Source organism: Spermophilus citellus (genome assembly GCF_964194105.1).
Source record: "Spermophilus citellus genome assembly, chromosome: 7".
NCBI lineage: Eukaryota > Metazoa > Chordata > Mammalia > Rodentia > Sciuridae > Spermophilus > Spermophilus citellus.
In genome coordinates, this window is record NC_138188.1 from 120,763,990 (window position 1) to 120,789,236 (window position 25,247).

At 43.0% G+C, this 25,247-nt stretch overlaps 1 pseudogene across 1 annotated transcript in view; it reads right to left on the reverse strand.

Moving 5' to 3' along the window:
- LOC308653393 (splicing factor 3B subunit 4-like) overlaps nt 1–25,247 on the reverse strand; it is a 110,526-nt pseudogene that overhangs the window by 64,031 nt on the left and 21,248 nt on the right. The window contains exon 3 of the transcript in view: nt 7,979–9,191. The product of the transcript in view is annotated as a splicing factor 3B subunit 4-like (transcript). The remainder of the gene's footprint in view (nt 1–7,978; nt 9,192–25,247) is intronic.

Sequence of the window (25,247 nt, forward strand, 5' to 3'; positions counted from 1 at the left end):
GGTAATAGAACCTTTAGGAGGTGGGCTATAGTGAAAGAAAGTTAAATCAATGCAGGTGTGTCCTTGAAGGGGCTATTAGGACCCTGGCCCCTTCCTCTCATTCTGCTTTCTGGCTGTCCTGAGGTGAATTGGCCTCCTCTGTCACACACTCCACCCATCATGATGAACTGTGCCACCACAGGCCCAAAGCATTGGGTCCAAGTGCCCATGGACTGAAACCTCTGAAAATGTGAGTCAAAATAAACCTTTCTCCCTTTTAAGTTGATTACTTCAGGCATTTGATTATAGTAACAGAAAGCTAACTGACACAGCTTATAACCTCTTTCTCCCCTCTGGAATAGTTTTGCTATAAATGGCTCAAGATTTTTTTTTCCATGAAGCACCCAACCCTACCATGAATGAAAATCATTATTATGAGCTTTTAAAAAATAATGACATCTGACTTTTAAAATTTTCCTGGGACAGTTCCAATTGATGCCTGTAATCCTGCCCAATTAGCACCTCCTCCCACTTTCCAAAGAGCCTGGTGTGGAAGGTAAGTTTTATGCCTATCCTATTTCTAAATAAAAGGCATATTATTTTTCTCAACTTCTTTACCCTAAGCTAATTGGCTATTCTTGACTTACTCTTTGAAGTACCTGTCTTACAGTACAACATGTTTTCACTTTAACCAAAACTAGAATCACTGGGGGAGTGGGGATAGTAAAGCAGTAACTTGACAAATAGACAGTGCTCAGAGCAGAGGTGAGGAGATAGGAATGCTGACTTCCTCCTCCCCAACACATCTCCAGAAGCTGCTATCTCTGTATTTATTGGCAGCTCATCCAAACCCAGAGTGTCGATAAACAGGATGAAGATTCTGTCTTCAGATGGCTGGCACATGAGAAATCAGCTCTTGTGTTTTCAACTGAATGTCAAAAGTGATATATGAGGGGATTCTGGAATCCCTTTGCATGGAAGTATCTGCCAAGTCCTCCTCTAAGTGAGAAGTTGGACTAAGCTAAACCTCCTTACACACAGTCCGAGGAAATACAAGCCAGGAATCAGGCTGCATGAGTCAAGAGCCTGTGCTAACCAGGGGCTTACTCTTTAGAGAAAATCCTTCTGCTTTGTGGAAAGGAGGGAGATTCACCTAGGAATACAGGGAAACCCCAGACACAAAGGTTGTCGACTTTCTACCCTACATTTTAGGTAGCTAGAAGCAAACATTCATTGGGATTTCCACGTGTTCTTACTAAGAAAAGCCTTGTGGAGGATCCAAAGACAATCTTTGCCCCCAAGGAATCAGAAATTGCAAACTCAGCTGCTTGCAAGGGATAAACAGGAGCATGAGTGACTAAAGACTTGGCATAAAAAAAATGATAACAGCAACTATACCATTCAGTCTCCAAGTCCAAGAGACAGTAGGGAATGAGGGGGACTGGGGGAGACTTGGAAAGTCCACACCTCCATACCAGAAGAAGTGTCCACCTCTCAGATCCATCAGGTTAAGTCTACAAAGATCCACTGCCAGATTTTTATGATTTTCTAATAAAATCTAGAAACATAGGTTTTATTCAATATGTACCTATTCTTTAGCTATTTGTAAATGCATTACTTTTTCTTTTTAAATTCTGTGCCCTTATAATACTATGAACCAAACAAAACATTTCTGTGGAGTAGATTCAGTCCTTGGGCCCCAGCACGTGCCTGGGTATAAGTTGGCTTCCTGTTACTATAGTGAAATACCTAAGACAATTAACTTATAAAGATAAAAGGTTTTTGGCTCATGGGTTTGAAGATTCCAGCCCAAGATCAAGTGGCCCCATTGCTTTGGTCCTCTGACAAGGATAGCACATCATGGCAGCACTGCGCAGCAGAGCGAACCACTTACATGATGAACCAGAAGCAAAAAGAGAGAGGAAAAAACCGGAATCCCACAGTCTCCTATGAATGCATGCCCTAAGGCCCTTTCATAAGGCCCCACCTCTTAAAATTTACATCACCTCCCCAAATTGCCAACCTGGGATCAATTCTTTAACAACTGGGTCTTTGTGGGACATCCAGCATCAAAACTCTGGCAGCCTCAATCCTAGATTTGCAGCTCATGACTTTGCACATTTCAGGGGGCAAATGGGGTTTGGCACATCCAATACTTGAGATGCAACTGTTCAAACAACTGCTGTCAATCACAGAGCCAGAAGGAAACTTAGAGCTCATCAAGTCGAAGTTCCTCATTTAGCCAAAGAGGAAATGGAAGTTCAGATGCAGAAAGAAGGGAGCTAGCCCTGCCCAACGTGAGATTCTGCCAGCCTGGTGTGAGTCACCGTGGAGACTTGGAGAACAGTTCAGGCAGTGAGGGAGGCACTCAAATGGCCATCCTCCTGTCACACACCAGCTGGCCACGTGCCAGGCCCCTGGAAGGCTGTGCGTGTGCTTAGATGGTTCTAGGTGGCTCCCTGGTCCTGGGGCCTCATCCTTTCCTGAGCCCACAAGGATCAGTTACAGCCTAGAGCGGAGGAGGAAAGAGAGGAAGAGCATTTTGGTTGATGACATGACTAGACAGTTAGGAAGGTTCTAAATAGTTCCTTCTGGAAGGTTTTTGGGCAAGTTAAATTTAAAGCAGTGATTTGACCTTAGGACCTAAGGAGGTCGTCTCGACCATCCCTCTGCCACCAAGGAACATTGCTTTGATTTTACACTCTCTGAGAGTTTCTAAAGGCAGGATAAGACCAATCCTGTCACTAGACCACTATTCTGCCTTCATTTGGACATGCCTGAGGGAGAACACCTTGGTAATATGGATTTTTTTAAAAAATAATCCCATTCAGATGTTATTAGGTAAACAAAACACACCTTGTAGAAATTTGAAGTATAAATAAAAGCATACAGAAGACAAAATTGTGTACATATACATATATGTATACACACATTCGTACATATATCCATAAAATACAAACAGAATTTCAGATTGTTTATATATGCATATATCTATAAAATACAAAATATATATATGTATGTATAATGGTATATATATATAATTACATATCTGATATTGAATAAGATATAATATTTATATACATATGTTTTACAATTGTAAAAATTGAGATTACATACATATTCTTTGGAGACCTGTTGTTCAATTTACTATAAATATTTTTGCATGTTTTAATGATCCTTTGATGATTTTTCTATGGTCTATAATATTCCATGACATGAATTATCAATTTCATTTGATCGTTTCTTTGAGGGAATCAGAAACTGCTTAGCAAAGAAGTTTCTGGCACAGTTTAATTCAAGAATCTTGAATCTTTTCTTGGGGAAAAAAAAAAAAAAAAGAGCTACTTGATTTCTCCCAAAGCCAGGTTATGGTGACATACAGTCTCCTAAAGTGGAGTAGGAAGAGATGAAGAGGGAAATGTACCTTGGTCACTTCCTGGGACACCTACCAAGTAATATTCAAAATCAGCTGGTTAGCTTTTTTGTGACACTTGGCTTCAAACATTCACAGTGAACTGGGAAATTGTCCTAAATTTAGAGAGACATCTGCCTGGGACTCTGGCTGGTATTGCCCTATGCAAAGCACCAGCCGATTGACAGGGACACCAAAAATGGCCATTCCCTAGGCACAAAGCTGAAGAGGGTGTCGCTGGTGAGCCCAGCAGGGTCCCCGACTCTTCCCCTGCCCGCAGCCTCTCCTGGGGCCACTGCGGTGCTGGTGCTGGCAAAGCTGACCTGCAAAGCCCCCTCCTCTGTCCCAGCTGAGCAGGCTGAGTGGTGTTTCCTCTTCCTACCCAGGGCCTGCCCGCGTCCTGCTGACCCAACAAGTGACAGGCCTTCTCCAGAGGCAGCTGGGTCCTTCCCAGAAAGAGCCCACAGCAGACCCAGGACATAAAGCTTTTCCTCCAGGCAAAAAAAAAAATAGAGTAGACACAAGATCCCCTCATGGCACCAAGGCAGGATTCATTGCCTGTAGTTTTTCTGTAAAAAGTCACTCATCTTCTCTTCTTTCCCTGCCCCCCTCCTCCCTGGCCACAGAAGCTATTTTTAAATCGCCCTAGCAACAAGAGGACATAGGCTGGGCCTCCTGTGATGCCACAGCCACCAGGAACAGTGAGTGTGACTGTCCTGCAGAAGGTGCAGCCTGTTCCTGTCCTGTCCTGCCGAAGGGTGTCCTCACAGAACGTGAAGACCCATGTTCCGGGCCCCACCTCTGCCTCAGTTCCTAAGTTGGATATTATTAGATTTTTTTTTTCCCTGAAAAAACTTCTCAGACTTCAGCTCCCAGGAAAACTCTGAGGGGGCTCAGAAATACCCTCTGGTATGGGGTGAGCAGGTATTGGGTCGAGTGGCTCCCTGCTGGTACACTGAATAAAGACCTATGTCATCCGTAGAGACTTTAAAAATCAATAATAATAATTTAGGAGCCAACATAAAACTGGTCTGCTTTTTATTACCATCATGGGGCAGCAATTCTTTTGTCAGTGATAAATAGTCCTTGATGGTCCCCTTCCCTGCTGGTGTACCTGCTGCTTTGGTGGCTCCCCTTCTGCGGGGGGGGGGGGGGCCTCTTTGCTTAACTCACTTACTGTGATGGCAGGGCACCCAGTGGACTGAAGGAAAGGCACTCCTCAGCTCAAACTCTATCAAGTCCCCTGTGCTGGTGCTTAGCTATGAGAATCAAATCTCCTGGTTACTTGGACAACTGCAATCAAAAAGATGAAAGATGGCATGTCTGTTGTCTGAGGAACCCCACCACGTCCGACTCCCCACCTCCATAGGGCCCTCTCTCCCCCCTCAGAATGTGCCCAAAGCCAGTGGGAGAGATTTACTCCTCCAGGTCCTGAATGGAACATGAACTTCATACCCTTGGCCAAAATGCACTCGGGAGGGGGATAGACGGAGGGGGATAGACGGAGGGGGATAGAGAGCTATGATAAATGGAAAAGGGGGATGGAAGAAATGGCCACAAAAAGTCATTTGCTTTTAAGTTTTGGCCTAGGACCTCCCACTGTATATTTTGGTTCTGAGACCAAGTTTGTAAACACTACGAACACAGGCTAGATGAATGAAATCCTGCTGCATGGCCAAGTTTCATGCCATCCCCTGAAGGCACATTTTGTAAGTGCAGCAAGCTCAGAGCTCGCCCATGCCTGGGCTGAACTGGGACCTTTGGTGGTATTTACTCTTTAAAGGAATGAAATGTTCCTTCTGCGTTTTTATACTGCCCCATCTGGAACTGTTCCCTCAACTTCCCTTATATGTTCCTCAGCTGAGCTAAATTCCCTCTCATTTTGGTAAGAGCGCCATTCACACGGAGGTGCGTAAGACCCAGGAGTTCAGGACCTTGGCAATCTGAAAATACATTTGTGGTTTGGATGACTTTTCTCTTTCTCTATTTTTAATCCTCTTGCATATTTACATGGGACCTTTCTTCTCTGGGGTTCCTATTGCTTCTCAGCTATGATCTGTTCTTCTCAGCTTCTCCTAAAGGAGGTGATTAGGTATTGCTATGCCACTCACTCAAGACCAAGAAAAATTCGTCTTCCGATAGCAGGCCCCAGATCTGCAGAATTAAGAACCCCTCACTCCCTACCCCTGGCAACCTTGGGCTAGTCCTGGCAACCTTGGGAAGGGACTAGCCCAAGATTGCTGGGGGTAGGGAATAGTATAAAAACTACTAGGGGTAGTAGTATAAAAAAACTAGGGGTCGTGTAAAAACGCATGGCTGTGCATTTCCCTTTTCATCTTGTACTGTTTTTATTATTATTATTTTTTAAAATAACTCTTTGGTTTAGTCACCAAAGAGTCACTTATGAGCATTGCTTAAGAACAGATAGGATAATTGAAATATTTAATAATCACTGCAGCTCTCCAGGCACCTGTCAGTCAGAATGGACCTGCAGGCGGCAGCAAGGTCCTTGGGGATCGGGCATTCACCCTGTACTAGCTGGAGCACGTGGAGGTCTGGGGGGGTCCCAGTGGAGGACCTTGGGAAAATAAAGGAGCTGGCAACTCTCCAGGTGGTTCAGGCAGCAGTTCTTTTTCAAGAGTTACAGAAATATTTTAATATTTTTAACAATTGGGGCAACTTTGCCTGTGTGCATTGCCCTGCTGAAGAATAAAGCTCAACATTTTCATTAGCTATCTCTTGAGTAGGATCAAAGCAATTTACTCTGTGTGCTCGCTGGGTTTATGCAGATTAGGATGGAATAAGAGTCTTATATGAGTTTTCCTTTCATAGAGTTTCAGAGCAGCCATTCTGGTCTCTGTGCAGTTGGCCTAAAGGTTATAATAACTCTCCTTGAGTCTCCTTTAGTTGAGTTCAGATTGTATCAGGTTGCACCATATCCCTGACTTTTCCTTCTCTTTCCTGAGGGCTAGAATCACTTAGAAATTACTTAGAACAGAATAATAAGACCAGATCTGTTTTTTATGTGTACTCTGTGCACTGTTCCATGATGAAAAAACCTAATTTTTTATTTTTGTTTATTTATTTATTTTTTTAAAGTAAGCCTCCTTCTTTTTGCTAATATTTATTTTTTAGTTTTCGGCGGACACAACATCTTTATTTATTTATTTTTTTGTATGTGGTGCTGAGGATCGAACTCAGGCCGCACACATGCCAGGCGAGCGCGCTACCACATGAGCCACATCCCCAGCCCCAGAAACCTCATTTTTTAGAAAAAGAAATTATATAGAGATAGCTCTCAGGACAGGTGTGTGTTCAACTATAGCCAAACAGAGCCACAGACTATGACTTGGGTTTGAGTTCACCTTCTTTTGGAGTCATTTCCACCATTAACTATTCCTTATGCCCATTTGGGACCATCAGAGTATTCCTCAAAAGATTGTAAAAAGAACTTATTTTAACATTTAATATTTGACTACTCATTGTGAGTGTAACTATACTAACCACAATTACTTCACAAGAGTCTAAGTATGCCTTGAGTTACTTTTGATGCAAGTTTCAAGTCCACCAAACTGTTTTCTGTTGTTCATGTAGCCTCATCATTCAATTTTTCCTGTATTGCTAATTGCCTGAAATAATGTTATTTTGGATTCAGAGTGTGATTGTGAGAATTCACTTGGGTGCTTGCTATAACAATCTAAATATTTCACTGGGGTCCAGAGGACAATTACCACAGGGATGGTCTGCTAATGAACAAGACATCTAAGATGCCAAGGATAGGGCACCATCTTGGAGCAGATTGTTCATTTCCTTAGGAAGTTGGCATAGAAAAGTAAATCTGCAGAAAGCTGTTTCCTCCAAATGTAAATTTTAGACTTGATGAACTGTAGCTGCTCCAACAGGATGAACTTTCTCAGAACTCAACATAAAAGCTACTACTTTTTATGATCTGATAGAATGTGAAAGAAAATTTGTTTGGCTCTTGGTTTCCTGAGACCAAGATGGCAAACAGCCCTTCCATGAAGTCATTCTGAAAACATTCAATCCCTTGAAATCAATGGATGATGGAGCCCAATAGCTCACTAGTTAATTCTTATAGAAAATTGTTCAAATTATAATTCTTTTTTTTTTTTTTTTTTTACTGGAGAATGAATTCAGGGGCACTCAACCACTGAGTCACATCCCCAGCCTTATTTTGTATTTTATTTAGAGACAGGGTCTCACTGAATTGCTTAGTGCCTCACCATTGCTGAGGCTGGCTTTGAACTTGTGATCCTTCTGCCTGAGCCTCCTCCTGAGCTGCTGAGATTACAGGCATGCACCTGGCTCAAATTATAATTATTTTTTTTTAAACAAGCAACATAGTTTTATTTTCTCTGGGCATCTGCAAAGGACCAATGTAAAAAATAAAAAAATAATAAATAATTAAAAAAGAAAAGAAAAACCTCCTTTAAAAACAATTGCATTGGCGGGGAACTGAGAGGGATTAGTGCCCTAGCCCCAAGGAGCTATAGCAACTCTGATTGGTCCAAGGAATGGAAAGGATATCAGAAGGATATAACAGGAGGAAGAAGAATGAGAATTTACCAAGGGAAAGGGCCCCAAAGTGGGCCACAACAGGGAACTGGAGGTGGGGGCATCTGGATGGCAAGGGGGCCCCCATTGATAGCCATAGTGAGGGCCAGTGTATCCATGAGGTGGCATCAGTGGAGGAGGCCCACACAAACCAAGAGGAGGCATAGGACCTGGGTGACCCATGGGAGATCCAAGTGGAGGTCCTGGCAATGGGGGCATGCCCACTGGAGGAGGTCCAGGATGAGGCATTCCAGGTGGTGGTCGGGGTGGTGGTTGCCCCCCAGAGCGTGGAGGTCTAGCATGTGAGTATCCTAAGCCATGAGGGCCATGTAGGCCAGATGCATATGGGACATTCCTGGATGGGGCATCCCACCTGGTGGGAACAGGTGAGGGTGAGAATGTCCATGACCAGGATGTCCAGCCCCTGTGGTTCCTGATGATGGAGGGCTATGTCCTCCAGCCCCAGGAGGCATAGGTGGTGGGGGCGTGGCCGGAGGTGAGAGGGCTCCAGGAGGCGGCACTGGAGGTAGCAAGGAGACAGGAGGAGGCATGCCTGGTGGAGGAAGCCCAGACCCCAATGATGGCACCCCAGGATTGGGGGTGGAAGTGAAAGGGGTGCATCTGTGAATAGCTAATAAGGACGGTCAGCCTGGGAGAGTGGGTTCTGGGCTACTAGAAGTCATTCAGCTGCTGAGACATGGCGGTCCCCCTTAGAGTTCTTCTTGAACAAGTAAGATATAGTGATAAGGCGGTTACAGAGGTACTGCTCATTCATGGCCTCAATGGCTGCATCCGAAGCATCAAACGAAGCAAAATTAATAAAGGCTTAACCTTTGGAGTTGCCTGTATCAGGGTCCCACATAATTTTAGGTATTTGTAAGATGACCCCAAAGGCGCTGAAAGTATTATAAAGCAGCTTCTCATCAATCTCTGGGTCCAGGTTCCCAGTGAAAATGTTGGCCCCTACATCCAGGTTTTTGTTGTGAGCAGATGCCCTGTTTACACATATTGGCTGTCCATAGAGTTTGATCAGGTTCATGATCTTAATGGCACAGTCAGCATCTTCCTCACTCAAGAATTCAACAAAGCCATAACCTTGGTGCTGACCAGTGGCTCTATATTTTGGCATGTGGGTGTTGACCACGGGCCCTGCCTGGAGAAAGAGTTCCCACAGAAGTGGTTCATGAACCTTCTCACCTAGGGCCCCCACGTACACAGTGGCATCCTGGTTGGGTTCGACCCGACAGCCATGGCGAAAGAGCTCCTGCCGTCTCTAAGCACCAGCTCTGCCCTCTCAAATTATAATTCTTAATCTTTCCTTGGAGTAATGAGATTCATTATTCTCTTCAGAATGTTAATACTTTTATTGCTAATCATATCTGTTGAACTTTTTTTATTTATAGATGAAGTCATTAAAAAAATATGGTATCACATGATTACACTTCTAGAATGACATAAATCCTTCTGCCCAATTGGGTTTTCTTTAACATTTGGCAATCAGGATTCTGTTGGTGGTTTTCTAGTCTGGAGGCCCCCCGTGGTTTTTATAAAAGAATAATGTTTCTGATCCATGCTGAATTCCACTCAGAATTAACCCACATCCTAATAGGGGTAATTGATGGCCAAGACATGTTTTACTCTTTTTGGCTCCACAGGCTTTTTGGAATGTGGAGGCTACTATCCCTGTTGAATACTGTACCACTGCTCTTTGTCTTAAGTGGAACTTTGGATGCCTGTCACCTTATTAATATAATTTGGCTTACCTTAATCACCCCCTCGCTTCATAAAATTTTGCAAGATTGTTCCCATTAGACTGACATTCCCAAATCAAGATGTTTGATATCAGTTTCATTCTTTTCCACATGACACGAAATGTTAACGAAGGCCAATTCTTTAATTGGCTCCCCTCTTTCTAGTTCATCATCCAGAAAAAATGTTTCTTTTTAAAATACCTTTTACTTCCTGTCTTTTAGCAGGTCCCTGGACATAATGGGGGAAATGAGTAATCATTGATGAATGTGAAATACTGCAATAAACTTTACACAGATCTTCTTACAAGGTTTTGAAAATATCAATAATGTCCACTGATTCATTTTCTCATGAATGTTCCTTCTCAAACAATGTGGTATATAATATGGCATAATCTTAACTTATGAGAAATGTTCTTTAATTCCATCACCACACACAGATATATTTGCCTATTGGTTCAGTAGTTAGATCTTTCAGTTTAGCATCAATCCAGCCACCTAATGTGATTGTAACTGTTTCAGTGCTATAGCATCAAAATTTCGGTTTTGTGTTATTTTTCCTGAAAGGAACACATAGAGTACCTGGTCCAAGCTCTCCTTTTGATAGATGTGGAAATGGAGTCCCAGAATACTGATACGACTTTGTTAAAGCTGCCAAATGAGTTTTTTCAGGTCAATGTTCTCCCTAACCTTCCAGCATTTCAACATGTCCATTTAAATTTTCCTGAGTTGGCATTTCCCCAATGTGTTCACCATGTAGTTGTCCAAAGGGATGGGTTTTTACTCAGTTATCTCCATTCTCAGCTCGTTACATTGCTTCTTCCTGATACTTTTGGTAGGCTCTTGACCTGAATGACAAAATGATTCATATTTTATGCTTGGGCAGATGACTTGCAGATTGTTTTTCTCTGAATCATTTTATGGTTATATATTATTGACAAGTGTTGTTTTTGTTTCTGTTTTTGGTACTAGGGTTTGAATCCAGGGGCACTTAACCACTGAGCCATATCCCCAGTCCTTTTTATTTTGTATTTCAAGACAGAGTTTCATTAAGTTTCTTAGGACCTCACTAAATTGCTGAAACTGGCTTTGAACTTGCAATTCTCCTGCCTGTTTCAGCGCTGATCTGCTGGGATTATAGGCGTGCACACTGCACCCAGCTACTGTTGACATTTTATGTCTCCTACACAACATGGTAAACACCTTAAGACAGTGGTCATTCTCAATTAGTCTATCAGTCAGCTTTGCATTCCTACAATCATATACTTGAGTCAGCTAACTTATGAAGAAAAGTTTTATTTAGCTTACAGCTTTGGAAGTTCAAAGTCCAGAATCAGAGGCTCCATTGGTGAGAGTATGGAGGGTGACGCATCAGGGTGGAAGTGCATGTAGGAACAGTCACATTTTGAACAAGAGCAGAGAGAAAGAGGATGGGCATGGTCAGACTTTCACCAAGAACTCAAGTGGTTACATGACCTAAGGACTTCCCACTGGACTCCACTTCCCAAAGTTCCACCACTTCCCAAATATACCACCACGGGTACCAAGACTTTAATCACAATGGATCCTTGCTGGATACTTAGCCAGACCTAAACCATAGCATTTGGTATCAATAGCATTTTCAAGTATTTCAGATACTTGCGTAAATGAATGATTGAAAGAATTATCAAAAACACACAGGTGAGCATATTGAAATCCACTGTATGTTTACTTAACTGCCCAGTAAACATATGTGCAGGTTATTCAAAGTGTTCTGACAATCAGATCTCCAAATGAAAAAAAAAAAAAAAAGAAACTTGATCAATGCCTGGCATCATAATTAAAAATTAAGTAAAAATGGATCATAGATCTAAATGTAAAACACCAAAAAATACAACTTCTAGGGAAAAACTTTTGTGGCCTTAAGTTAGAAGATTTGTAGATATAAAATCAAAAATTATAATTCATAAAAAAGATAAATTGAATGTTTTCAAAATGAAAACATCTGTTCTTCAAAAGATGCTTTTAAGAGAACAAAAAGACAAGCACAAAATGGGAGAAAATATTTGCAAAACACATATCTGATAAAGTCATTAGTTCCAGAACATATAAGGAACTCTCTGGATAATAATAATAAGGCCAAAAACATGATTTTAAAAATTGGCAGATTTTAGCAGATCCTTCAGCAAGGAAGATATGCTTACGGGAAATAAGTATATGAAAACATGTCAACATCATTAGTTATGAGGGAAATGCAAATGAAGTATATTTGAATAGCCATGAGCCTGGTGTACAAGTCTATTAGAATAGTGAAAAATAACAACAAAAGCTGGCAAAGATGTTCAGCATCTGCAACTCTCAAACATTCTGGGTGGAAATGCAAAATGGCACAGTTACTTTTGAAAGCCTTTTCACTGTTTTTTATAGAGTTAAATGTGTATTAACCATTAATCCAGAAATCCACCACCTAAGCATAAAAAAACTATGATAATACATGAATAAGGCGTTTATAATAGCTTCATTCATAATTGCCAGAAACTAGGGGCTGGGGGCATTACTCAGTGATAGAGCATATAACTATAATTGCCAAAAACTGAAAACAATATTCTTCAAATGTACTTCAACCAGTAGATGAATAAATTGTTGTGGTATGTCTTGATTGTGGTCTTAGTTATATAACTATATGAATTCATGAAAAATCATAGAACTGTATAGTAGAAAGGTGAATTTTACTCTACATGAAATTATAGTCAATAAACTTGGCTTTAAAAATAGGCTTGTTGAATTTTTCCCTTTTTTTAGTTTCCCATATTTTGAAACTAATTTAGGTATCATTAAAATAAGAACATCAGATCAGATAGAGGGGATACCCCTACATGCCCCCACTGATCATCTCTCTTCAGACTCAGGTGAGAACCTTCACTGTATTTCAGGATTACAGTTATTAAAATGACAGTTAAAATATTAATACCCAGGAGTTATTTATGGTTAAGGCCCAGTAACCTATTCTTTACCAAGTAAAATAATTTGTTAAAAACATATATACTTTGATCCAGGTACAGTGGCACATGCCTGTAATCTAAGTGGCTCAGGAGACTGAGGCAGGATGATTGAGTTCAAAGTCAGCCTCAGCAATTTAGTAAGGCCCTAAGCAACTCAGTGTGACCCTGTCTCTAACTAAAATACAAAAAGGACTGGGGATGTGGCTCAGTGATTAAACACCCTTGGGTTCAATGCCTGGTACCAACAAAACAAAAAACCATCAAAAAATATATACACTTTGGGGATACCAGACCCTAAAACAATTTCACACCACATACCTTGCTTCCTTTACCAAGAGAGCCCTGCTAAGCTACTGGTGGTGAATGGCATAGTAAACACACAGCTATCCCACACCTGTCTAGTAAGCTGTGTGAATACACGAAGAATTTATGTTAATATAGGGGTGAGGAAAGAATACACGTGACATTAAAAAATGTTTTATGTCAAAGTGCCAGAATTATAGTTTTTAAATGATAAAAACTTTAAACAAACATGAAAGAAAATTACACAGTGAACCCACCAAAGACAGAAGATCACAGTTTCTGTTTTGGCGCTTTTTATTACTTTTTTTTATTAGTTCATTCTAGTTATATATAATATTAGGATTCATTGACATAATTATACAAACATGGAATATAATTTTCTCTAATTCGGTCCCCAGTGCTTCCCCTTTCCCTCTCCTCCCCCTCCATCCCCTATTTCCTTTCCTCTACTCTACTGATCTTTCTGCTGTTTATTTATGGTATTTTTTAAAAATTTGTGCCTTGTGGATACACATAACAGTGAGATTCACTGTATTATATTCATATATGTATGTAGAAAAGTCAGGTCAGATCCATTCCACCGTCTTCCTTTTTCCTGTTTCTCCTCCCTGCCCCTCCATCCCTTCCTCTGCTTCACTGAGCTTTCTCCTATTTCCCTGAGATTCCTCCACCCATTTACGATCCATCCCCTGCCAGCTAATTTTAAAAAGCATAATTGTCCTTACATATTTATAAAATAATACACACTGGTTATAGCAAATATTTGAAAATACTAAAAAGTATATGTGAATATCCACAAGTACAAACAACTAAATATCGCCACGTGAAGCACTTGTGGCACCGAGTTCCACTCTTATGTATACAAATGTTTTCCACATTCTTTGACAAAGTGGACCCAGCCTACTTTGTAACAGTCTCTTTTCCACTTAATGACATTTCATCATTCCAGACTCCCCTCCGTCTGCACCCTCTGAAATGGGCCCGACTGCTGAAGACTAATGTGACTGCTACAGCCTGATTTGATAAGCAGCTTGCACGCCAAGCAGACTGTCTTTTTCCAGTGAAAGTTTTTCAGGCTAATGGAAGAAAAATGTATAAGTGAGATAAATGCCCCTCCGTGTTTTCCTGAGTGTCATCCAGCCTCCCCGAGGCTGGCTCATCTGCAAGGGGTGGGGGAGGGAAGAGGTTCTTTTCCCTAGGCAGCCCCTGGCTTACCTTGGCTATCATTAAAGAAACCCAGGAGCGGAAGGTGATTGGGGCATGTGGAACCACCCAAGGAAATTCACTGTCACTAAATGTTCCAGGGCTGTTCTCCTCTAGATCCACAACTCACTTCTGGGGGCCCCACACCTGCCCTTTGGAAATCCTTACTTCCCATCTAGACAGTGTGGCTAGGCTTATGGCCCAGGAGAGTAACTGCTAAGGAGCTGGCTTGGGCAGGTGCATGGCCAGAGACTGAAGCTGTGTGCAGGACACATTGGAGCTAAGAGGGCTTTGAAGACAGGGACCCTTTGGTAGCCACCAGAACAGTCCAGTTACAGAATTTCTGCAATGGGGAGGTAAGTGATAGGTAGGAAGGTCCTGGGAAATATCTCCTTTCCAGTGATCAAGGATCAAAGCTTAGACACTATTAAAAATGTAATAGTTTCTATGAATGTAATAGTTCACAAAAGGAAATCCAGAAAATACATAAAAGTAAAAATAGAAAATTCACTCTTAATGCCACTACTCACATTTATGCATTGTAAACAGGTGTGGAGATTTCTGATCTTGCTATGTATATAGAAAATTAGAAAATGCCATACATACCCCATTATAGCCTACCTTTTTTTTAGGGAGGGGTGTACTAGGGATTGAACTCAGGGGCACTCGACCACTGAGCCACATCTCCAGTCCTATTTTGTATTTTATTTAGAGACAAGGTTTCACCAAATTTCTCATCCCTTTATCTTTGCTGAGGTTGGCTTTGAACTTGAGACCCTCCTGCCTCAGCCTTCCTAGCCACTGGGTTACAGGTATGTGCCATGGCACCTGGCTATAAACCTACTTTTATTTGCTTAATTTTAGGGAAAACATCCTTTTCCATCTCTAACTGTAGTACCTTGCTGAGAATGGACAGAGTGGATACAGTTTGCCACCAGGTCTCCAACATCTCTCTTTTTCACCTCTCTGTCAGGGTCCTCTCCCCAGCACCACACTCAGACAGCTGTCAGTTTATCTATGATAAAGTGCTATCCTTTCCAAGGTCACGTGCCTTTTGTAAGAAATTCTGAAAAGTAGATCATCTCCACCAACCCCCATTTAGTCACTAATATCAAGGTGGGGAGAGATTTTGCACTTCTCATAAGGCTCTGCTCTGTCAACTCTGTGACTGGGATGGAATCTGAAGAGAATGGGGACACCCGGGCCTTTGGTGGATGTTGTAGAAATAGCTGAATTTCCCCTGGAGACTGACAGGATGTTTCCAACTAATCCATCCACACATTAAGATTTGTTGACTATTGGTAAACAGTTTTGAAGAGACTCACAACTTGGGGTAACAGTAACAACATGCGATTGGAGACACATAGCTATATATTAAAATTCTGGCTCTGGAAGTTTTTAGCTGTGTAACCCAGGGCAAGTGCCCTAGTTTCCTTACCTCTAAAGGGCAACACCTCCCTCATGGCTGCTGTAAGAATTAAAATAGGATAAGACTTGTAAGTATTTAGTCTGAGCAGAGACCTCAACAATAGGTAGATACTAATTATGAAACAACAAAAGCAACAGCACATGGATTTTGAAAAGATTTGGCCAGCAGTGGAAATGTATAGATACAAACCACATCAAGAAAATTTGATAGATGAACACCTCAACTATCATAGCGCAGTAAGATAGGATTGGTTATACTATATAGAATAATTTGCTTTGCAAAGTTTTGATCAGGCAACAAATATTTGCTGCCTTCTACATGCCAAGCCTAGGACTATATCTTAGATACACAAAGGTGAATAGCTCAGTCTCTGTTCTGAGGGGTCTTACATTTTAGTGAGGAAGATAAATAATTAGTTCATTATTTCAGACTTATGATCATAGATGTTGTTATGGTTTAGATGTGGTGTCCCCCAAAAGCTCACGTTGGACAGTGCAAGAAAGTTTGGAAGAGAAATGATTGGGTGATAGCCTTAGCCTAATCAGTGAGTTAATCCGTGAAGAAATGGGATTAACTAAAGTGGTAGAGTGTGGCTGGAGGAGGTGGGAATTGGGGTGCAGCTTTGGGTATATATTTGTATCTGGCAACAGGAGTGTCTCTATCTGCCTTCATCGTGATGTGAGCTGCTTTCCTCTGCCACCCTTTCCTGCCATAATGTTCAGCCTCACCTCAAGCCCCAAGGAATGGAGCTGGCCTTCTATGGACTGAGACCTCTGAAACTGTGAGCCCTCAAATAAACTTTTCCTCCTCTATAATTATGCTGGTCAGGTCCTTTAGTCACAGCAGCAAAAGACACAGTCACGTATATAACCCCACCCCTTGATGGCAGGTAGCTAAAGACACAGTCACGTATATAACCCCACCCCTTGATGGCAGGTCCATACCATGAAGAAGGAAAAACAAGATATTCTGGTAGAAGATAACTGGCATGGGGATGCTTTACCTACCACGGGACCCTCTGAGGAGATGACATTTGAGCTGTGACCTCAGTGATGAGGAAGCAGCCATGTGTAGGTGTGGGGACAGGACAAAACAAGCAAGAACTACAAGGACAAAGATGACAGGTGGAGGACTGAACTTGGCAGGGAGGGGAGAGGAAGCCGACAGTGACTAGAACACAGGGGGTTTTGGACAGAGAGTCAGGCAGGAGCCAGATGGTGAGAATAGGGCTGGCAAATGGTTTCCACCAAGGGCCAGAAAGTTACTAGCTCAGGCTCAGTGTCTGCTGCAGCTATGCAATGCTGACCTACTGAGCCACCGAAGGAGCCACAGACAATCTGTACCTAAATGGATGTGGGGTGTTCAAGTGAGATTTTATTTACAAAAACAAGCAAGGGAGGAAACATATTGGCTAGAGTTTGTCCATCTTTGATTTAGAGTTTTTGAAGACCTAGATGAAGAAACTGGCCTTTATTCTCCATAAGGGCTTGAAGCAGAGGAGCGATAGGGTCTGACACCTCCAAAGGATTGCTCTCTTCTGTGGAGGATGGACTGGAGAGGCAAGTGGAAGCAGGGACCTGGGAAGAGGCGGCTGAGATGGTTCAGTAGAGGTGACAGTAGTGTATGATGGGTGCAGCAGAAGGGCTGAGAGGTGAACCGATCCTCATTTTATATTGGATCAGAATCAACAAGATTAGGAATGAATTAGATGTGAAGATCAAAGATGAAAGAGAAATAGAATGATTTGAGGATTTTGGCTTTGACCACCCGTAGCCAAAGCCACATGCAGTGAGGGGGACACTAGGGCAGAGATGTATCAGGAAGGAGAAACAGCAATAGTTCAGTTTTGCCCCTGTTGAGTTTGAGATGCTCATCAGACGTGCAGCTGGAGATGTGCATCAGGCAGTGATGTGTGTCCAACTAGAACTCAGGGAGAGCTCCAGCTGGAGATGGAAATGTGGGAGTCATCGGTGTGTGGGATCAGACAGCCCCCAGATCTATCTAGGAAGAAGGAAATGAGTCAGGAGGACCAAGGTAAAATTGTAGGTCCCTCCAGAGGATGGAAGTCTGGTAGAGGCAGCGAGGACAGCAGAGGAAGCTGGGGACCTGGGGGGGCAAGACGGGTGAATGTGAGGGTCAAGGAATCATACCTGTCTCAAGAAGGATGCCCTGGGCCACTGCGCTGGACTCTGCCGAGTGATCCAGGTAAGAGGAGGTTTCTAAGATTCACACCTGGAGTCCCATAACTCCTATTGTGCTGTCCGGGATATTGAAAATATGATCCAATTTACAAATATACAAAAATTCAATTTACCCATGACTTCTCGGTGACATAAATCAGCTCAACCAGTGTTGAGTTACTACCATGACTCACCTTTCTGCTTAGAAATCATTGGAACAAAGGCAATATTACAAAATGTCTTAAATAAAGCAGCCTACACTTTGTGGGGGCAGATCATAATTTCCTGTACTTCTAGGGTTATAAAGGTAATAAGCAAAAAAAGAGCCTGTTTTCCATCACCTCTGCCAATCAGAAACATAGAAGGGAAGGAGAATCGAATCCATCAGTAATTCCCAAGGGCCACAGGTGATCTTTTTCAAGCAGTGGTTTTCATCTCTTCCACCACTGACATTCATCTTTAAATTACAGGCATTGAGAAGAAAGCCTAATTTGAGTTTCTCCACCCTTCTCCCTCTTCACTTTTAGGAACAGTTGATGATCATAAGAAATGAACTGGCCAGTGTGCATATACAAATATGAATCAACAAATCCCGTCACCATGTTCAACTATAATGCACCAATAATAACTGTGGAAAGAGAAAAACTAAATAAATCATATGTATTGAATTAAATATATACTTATACATATTGAATTGGATTAATATTATATATTATATTAATAATTATATATTAATTGAATTGAATTAAATATATATATATATATATATATGTGTGTATATATATATATATATATATATATATATTATAGCCTGGCATGGTGTTACACACCTGAATCCCAGCAGCTTGGGAGGCTGAGACAGGAGGATTGCAAGTTCAAAGCCAGCCTCAGGAAATGCAAGGCATTAAGCAACTCAGTGAGACCCTGTTTCTAAATAAAATACAAAATAGGGCTGGGGATGTGGCTCAGTGGTTGAGTGCCCCTGAGTTCAATCCCCAGTACCCACCCACCCCCCACCCCCCCCCAAAAAAAACAAATAAATGAACTGGCCAAAGAACCAGGGAAAGGAAGAATGATCAGAAGGCTTCTAGATGGCCATCCGTCTTTGTTGTCCACCTTGTTCTCTGTTTTCTGAAGCAGCAGTGGGCACCTCAGCTACTATTGCTGGTGGAGATAGCCCCCCCAGGCATGTCAGTGGCCCTATCCACATTTTCCAACTTGCATTCAGAGGATGGTTCTCTTGGACCTGTTGGGTCACTCAACTGCCTCTTTAATGGTTCCCTTTCTCATTTCAATCCCCTCCTTCCCCTGACTGCATTTCTTATTCCAGCTCCAAGAAAAGTGATAAGGCCTCTGGAGGCTGAAGGGGAGCAGGGTACCTGCTCTGTGAAAAGAATTCTTTAGCCTTCCCCAGCTTTGGCCTGAAAGCCTGAGCCCAGCAAGGCCCCCCAGGGATCAATGAACTAAAAATAGCCAGAGGCTTGTAAATGAACTGGAAAGGTTTCTGCTGCCTTCTTAGTCCTTCACAGGAGGGGGGGGGGGGGGGACAGGGGAAGTGCACAACTCCAGCGCCTTTTATTTTTCTAGCCAGGCCTGTTGGAGCCAAGAGCCCTACCCCTGCTGCTTGGTGGATTAACGATGGCATTTCCACCCTCTCGATTCCCAGTCTCCCTCCCATGAAGGTACAACTTGTCCTGTTCTGGGACACCACTTGGCAGTCCTCCTGGAGGAAGTGGATTTTCTGTTGCATTTCAAAAGAAATATAATATCACACCAATGTGCTCTAAATGGAGCGCTCTCTCACTGCCAGAAGTCCCCGGTCCCCCAGCTCTGGTTCTTCTCCCTGAGGACACTCCCTGCTGAGCATGGTGACAGTATCCACCCACCTATCTGCTGATATTTTCTGAAAGCCTGTTAGGTGCTATATAGTATGCAAAATATTTCTGAGTACTATGCTAGATGCTCAGAATTCATACATGAATAAATGTGGTTTATTTATAATTTACCGTTTTCTCTGAGAGGCAAGGAGAAGGGGAAGGGTGTTCACAGGGTCTGTCAATATGGCCCCAGAATTGGCAAGTTCAAGAGCACAGTGAGGAGGAGGCGGCCAAGATCATCTCCAGGGTCTGGGGATGAGGAAGGGGTTTTCCTCAAGGTCCAAAGCCCCTAGCTATGGACTTGGTTGCCTTTGTCTTATGCCATATTTTGGCACCTAGTAGGCCCTCCACACATGGTTATAGAGTATAATGATTAAAGTTGTGGGGTTTTGGAATCTGACAGGACTTACACGCTTGCAGGGGACCTAACTTCTCTAGGCCTAAGTTTCCTCATCTGTAAAAAAGGGGTATGATTAAATCTTCCTCAAAGGGTGGTTATGAGGATTGAGTGAGACCATGTGTCTAAATCAGTCATTCTCCTGCATGGCATAGAATAAACAACAAATGGTATTATTTTAAAATGTAGTGCATTAATAGAAATTTTGAGTTATAGTAATGTAAACAGATCTGAAGATGACTGTCATTAAGAGGAGACTTTGCTACTCACAGTTCTCAAGAAGAGAGAGAGGCATGTTGCGCCATGAGTGCAGGACATGAGGAAGCTTAAGGTCAATCAGGATACAGGAGGAGAAGGAGACAAGAACCTTTATTGTGGTTTCCACAAGAAGCAACAAGTGAGGCAAGGAAGGAAATCTTGTTAGCTAGTGTAAATAATTTCAGCGGGCTCTGGGATAAAGGGACTATCTCTAATCATCTAATACCTCGCCTCAGATGATCAGGACAGGTGGATAGTGCCTGAGTGTGAGAATGCTATGAAGGAGGAGTTTGGACGTGGAGAATCTGAGTTGGTTGGCTTGCATTTGCAAGGGATAATCTCAGACAAATCATTTTCTGTCTCTAGGAATTGACTAAACTTCAGAGGGCAGACAGACCCTCAGAATATACTAATGTGTTAATCCTCTTTTCTTTGCTATGACCAAAATACATGACAAGAACAATTTAGAGAAGGGAAAGTTTACTTGGGATCATAATTTCAAAAGGCTGAGTCCACGGTTGGCCAACTCCACTGCTCTGGGTCTGAGATGAGATAGGAATCATGGCTGAAGGGCACAGTGAAGGAAAGGTTCAGCTCATGGCATTTGGGAAGAGGAGTGGGCAACAGAGGGGGGTCAGTGATAAAATATAGTCCAAGGACGTGCCCCCAGTTACTCACATCCTCTGGCCTCACCCCACCATCTGATTAGATCAGCTCATTCATTATCAATGGATTAAACACCAAATGGATTAATTCACCTATGAGATTGTATCAGTCATAATCTAATCATCCCTGCATTATCTAACATGTGAGTACATCCAGAAAGCCTCTTCAAATTTCTCCCCAAAATTTGAAGTAATAGTCTATGGGGAAAGGCCAAATAGGTGCCCCACAGACTGTTCCCTCTTTTACCTGTACATTCACCTAAACAGTATTTCTCAGCCTCGCTTGGTGTTAGGTTGGTAATGTAACTAGATAATGGAATATTAGGTTAGTGGAAGTGGTAGGGGCCACCCTCAGACTTGGCTTGTGAAAACCTCCCTTCTGTACTCTTTTCACACTCACAGGCTGGATGCCTCATTTCCAGAGCAACCTCAGGGGCACATGTTGGAGATGGCAGAGGGTCTGGCTCACAGATGATCACATAGAACAGATTCCTCCCAATCCCACTGCCTCCGGCCCCATATTGAACTGTTATGTGAGAGAAATAAACTTCTATTATGCCAAACTGTTGCATTGATCTATTTGTTTCTTACTGGAGCCGATGTTACCTTAACAGATATGCCTTCCTTTGAGGATTTCCTTCATCCAAATACTTCATAATGGTTGATTTACACATTCTTCAACTCCATAAGATATTCTCAGATCCCCAACACACACATGAGAGTGAACTGAATTAAGTTCCATTGAATCCCAAAGGCAATTTTGAAGGGAAAAAAAATTACAAAAGGCAGCATGCAGGATACATACCCAAAGAGGGAAAGACAGTAGAGTTTATAGGAGAATCAACTTTGCACTTTATTAACACTTAAACTACAGTGGCTTTGTGGCTTTTGTCAAACATAATCTAGAAGCTTACTTCCATACCCACCACTCAGCTGCTCTGGGGGCTTCAAAATCTAGGATGCATAAAAATTACCTGAGGACCTTATTCTATGACATATGTCTGAGGTCCGCTTCCCCTAGGTTCTAACTGAGCAAGTTGGTGCAGGGTCCAGACAAGCACATCTCTAATAAACCTTCCCCAGGTTCTCAAGGAAAGTTACTCATACTCAGACGAGACATTTGGACAAATGCTTCTCTAATGCCACCTCTGAGCCCCAGTTCTCCATAGGCTACCAACAAGCTTGGAGTGGCCATCAGAGCCCACAGGTAGAATTCATGGGGCCCAGTAACTTTACCAGTTTGATTCTTGGCAACTATTTTATAAAAGATATGGTGTTTTATGCACTGATCTAAAATTTAATTGCCAAGTATTTAGTAAATGTTTGGGAAAATGAATTCCAGTTTAATTAATTACAAGCTATCTTTGGAAATAAAAACCATTCTTAAGCAGAATCTGTCTTCATAGGTGAAGAAGGTACATCCAATGTTAGACAAATAAAAGTATTCTCTGAGTAAACACTAAAATTAGCTCATGGTAGATCTGGTGGGCGCTAGGAATATCCACCTTCAACAGACAACCCAGGGCTCTGGTCTGGCTGATTTGGTTGATACGCAACTTCCTCATCTTGTCCCATCTTCTCAATTCTTAACAAATCTGCCTTCCTTTTTAATCATTATTTACTTAATATTTCTCTTTAAACTGACACCTGCACACTTATAGGGGTTTTTTTTTTGGTTTTTGTTTGTTTGTTTGTTTGTTTATATTGAAAAAGAAACTCTTGTGTAAGGAGAAAATATGTATTTGAAAATTAGGAAGGATCCTGGACCCAGAAACAAAGTGATGCTCCAGAGAGGTCGGGATCATGCAGACCAGGAGCTGCAAGCACCTACAGCAGGCGGAGGAGGCAGAGAACAGGCCATGGGGGTGGGCAGCCCAGACAGGAAGAGAGAACTCCTGCAGGGGAGAGAAAGTTGGCTGGGGACACATGGAGGAAGACAGAGGGAGGTCAGCGAGGCCACATGTGGGAAAGGAACTCTGGAGACTGGGAGAGGGAGGTGCTACAGGAGTAGGGAAGGGAACTGGGGGAGAGCTGCCAGGCATCCAAGGCCAGAGTCGACTCAGTCTGGGAGCTGAGGTTCCTGCAGGCTCAGGATATAGGGAGGAGCCATGGATGGAGTTCCAGGGGAAGCTGAGGCCCAGTATGAGATGTTGGGGGAAGGTGTTAATGATATAGAGGTTGGGGTGGAGGAGTTCAGAGAAAAAAGAGCTAAGAGACCACAGCAGGGCATGTGGGCATGAGGAAGTGCTGGGGGCAGGTACAGAGTGTGCACCCCATGGTGCTAGGCTGCAGGGGTTGTCATGGGCCCAAACTGGAGCGAGGTGATTTGGCCAGCAGCCAGAGATGGTGGGTTTTCATCTGCATTTCCTCCTCAGGAAGAGACTATGTTAATTTGTTCTCTAAACAACTTTCAGGTCACCAGAAGGAGGGCTGCTTGGTGTGAGAGGGCAAATGGGCAAATGCCAGCCCTGCCCCATTCCGAGCTCCATTGATGGGGTGGACTTGCTCTGTCTGGTGCTGGAAAGGAGATCCACTAGGGCAAGAATGGGTAATTTCCTATTGCCCCCGTGTGCCAGAGCAGTTCCTAGCCTACAGGAGCTCAAAAACATTTGTTGAATGAGTGAGTGCCTGTGTAGGTGGCAGGTGGCATTTACATATGTGGTGAAGGTGGCTGAGTCAGACTCAGCCCTGTGTTGTTCATATGTGGTGAAGGTGGCTGAGTCAGACTCAGCCCCGTGTTGTTCACCTTTGGATTCTGACAAGGAGCAGCTGCTAGGCCATCGAGCTCACAAGAAACCTTGATCCACCTGCCTGAGGGAGGGAAAATTTCCTTTTGCCAGACCCAGCCCGCACTCTGCTCAGACAGTCCATGGTTCCTTGACCAATGCACAGCTCTCTTCTAACCCAAAGTATCAATTTTGGACACAAATTCATTCTCAATATTTTGGAAAAAAACAACCTTCTGAGTCTGCCAGATGGATACCAGGCTCTGGATCCTGAACTTTATAAAAGTATCAGCAATAAAAAAGATAAAATTGCTGACCCTTATACCAGGCATCATACCTTAACATACATTATCTGAGTGGGTCCTGACCACACCATGAGGAACATCCAGCAATGACCCTGTCGGAGGAGTGAGATTTTTGCCTAAGTATGAACGTACTAACAAGTGGTAACAACAATTAATTGCAGGCAGGGAGACACAGCATTCAGGAGTCAACCATGCTTCTTTTCACTGTCTGTTTTGAATTCCACCAGGGTCACCCCCTTTGCAGTGCCCCCGCCTCCACCTTAAAACTTTTGCAAGGTAGTCTAAGAGCACTGGACCAGGAGACAGGGACTTGGATTTGACTTTTCTAAAATTTGCTGTCTATATAGCTTTGAGAAACTAGACACTCAAGTTTCTTTGAGTGGAGGAGGCAGAGAACATGCCATGGGGGTGGGCAGACCAGACAGGAAGAGAGATGAGATCTGCTTAATGCATGTAATCCCTTTCCAGTTAAATCAAGTAGGTAGCATAGATGGTCACTCAGCAAAATACACAATGCTGTGTTGAAGGGATGGTAATCATACAGATGATTAGAGCAGGTGGATGGGGACCCAGATCCAAGCTGTTACTGTGATTGTTTTGGTTCTAAGGGAACAGCATTGGCTTTTTACCCTTGCTCTGAGCCCTGACTTGGGATTCACCTTTCAAAGGAGTCTCCAGGGTAGTGGTTCTATCTCAGTGTGAAATCCAGGACCAGAGATGGAGGAAAGGAGGGAGGAGATGTCCATTCTCCTTCAGATAAGGATAGAGAAATTGTTTCCAGGGACCTCTCCCTCACCTGATCCTATCTTCAGGTAAAAGCCAATCGAGTGTGTAAGTGCTGTCTGTTAGTGGTGATGGGACATCCTGACTCTGACCTGCTAAGGTTGCTGGCTGAGTAGGACAGTCTGGAATCTGCTTCCCAAAGTCTTCAAACTGTCCTTCAGTTTCCTGAAATGCTGGGCTCAGGGCCGAGTCTCGGAGCCTGATAGCTTCTCCCAAGTTGGAGACCAGTCTACCCTCTTAATACCCTGGATGCCGTTCCAGCCTCTAGTCTCCTCCCACACACATGCCCACAGGCCCAAGGGAGTCTAAAACACCCAGGCCTGAGGGAGGCAGCCTTCATCTGAAAGTGGGCACGGCCATTCCCCAGATGGACACCTCATCTGTTTGGACAGAAACTTCAGGCTTCTTAGAAGCTTAACTTCAGCT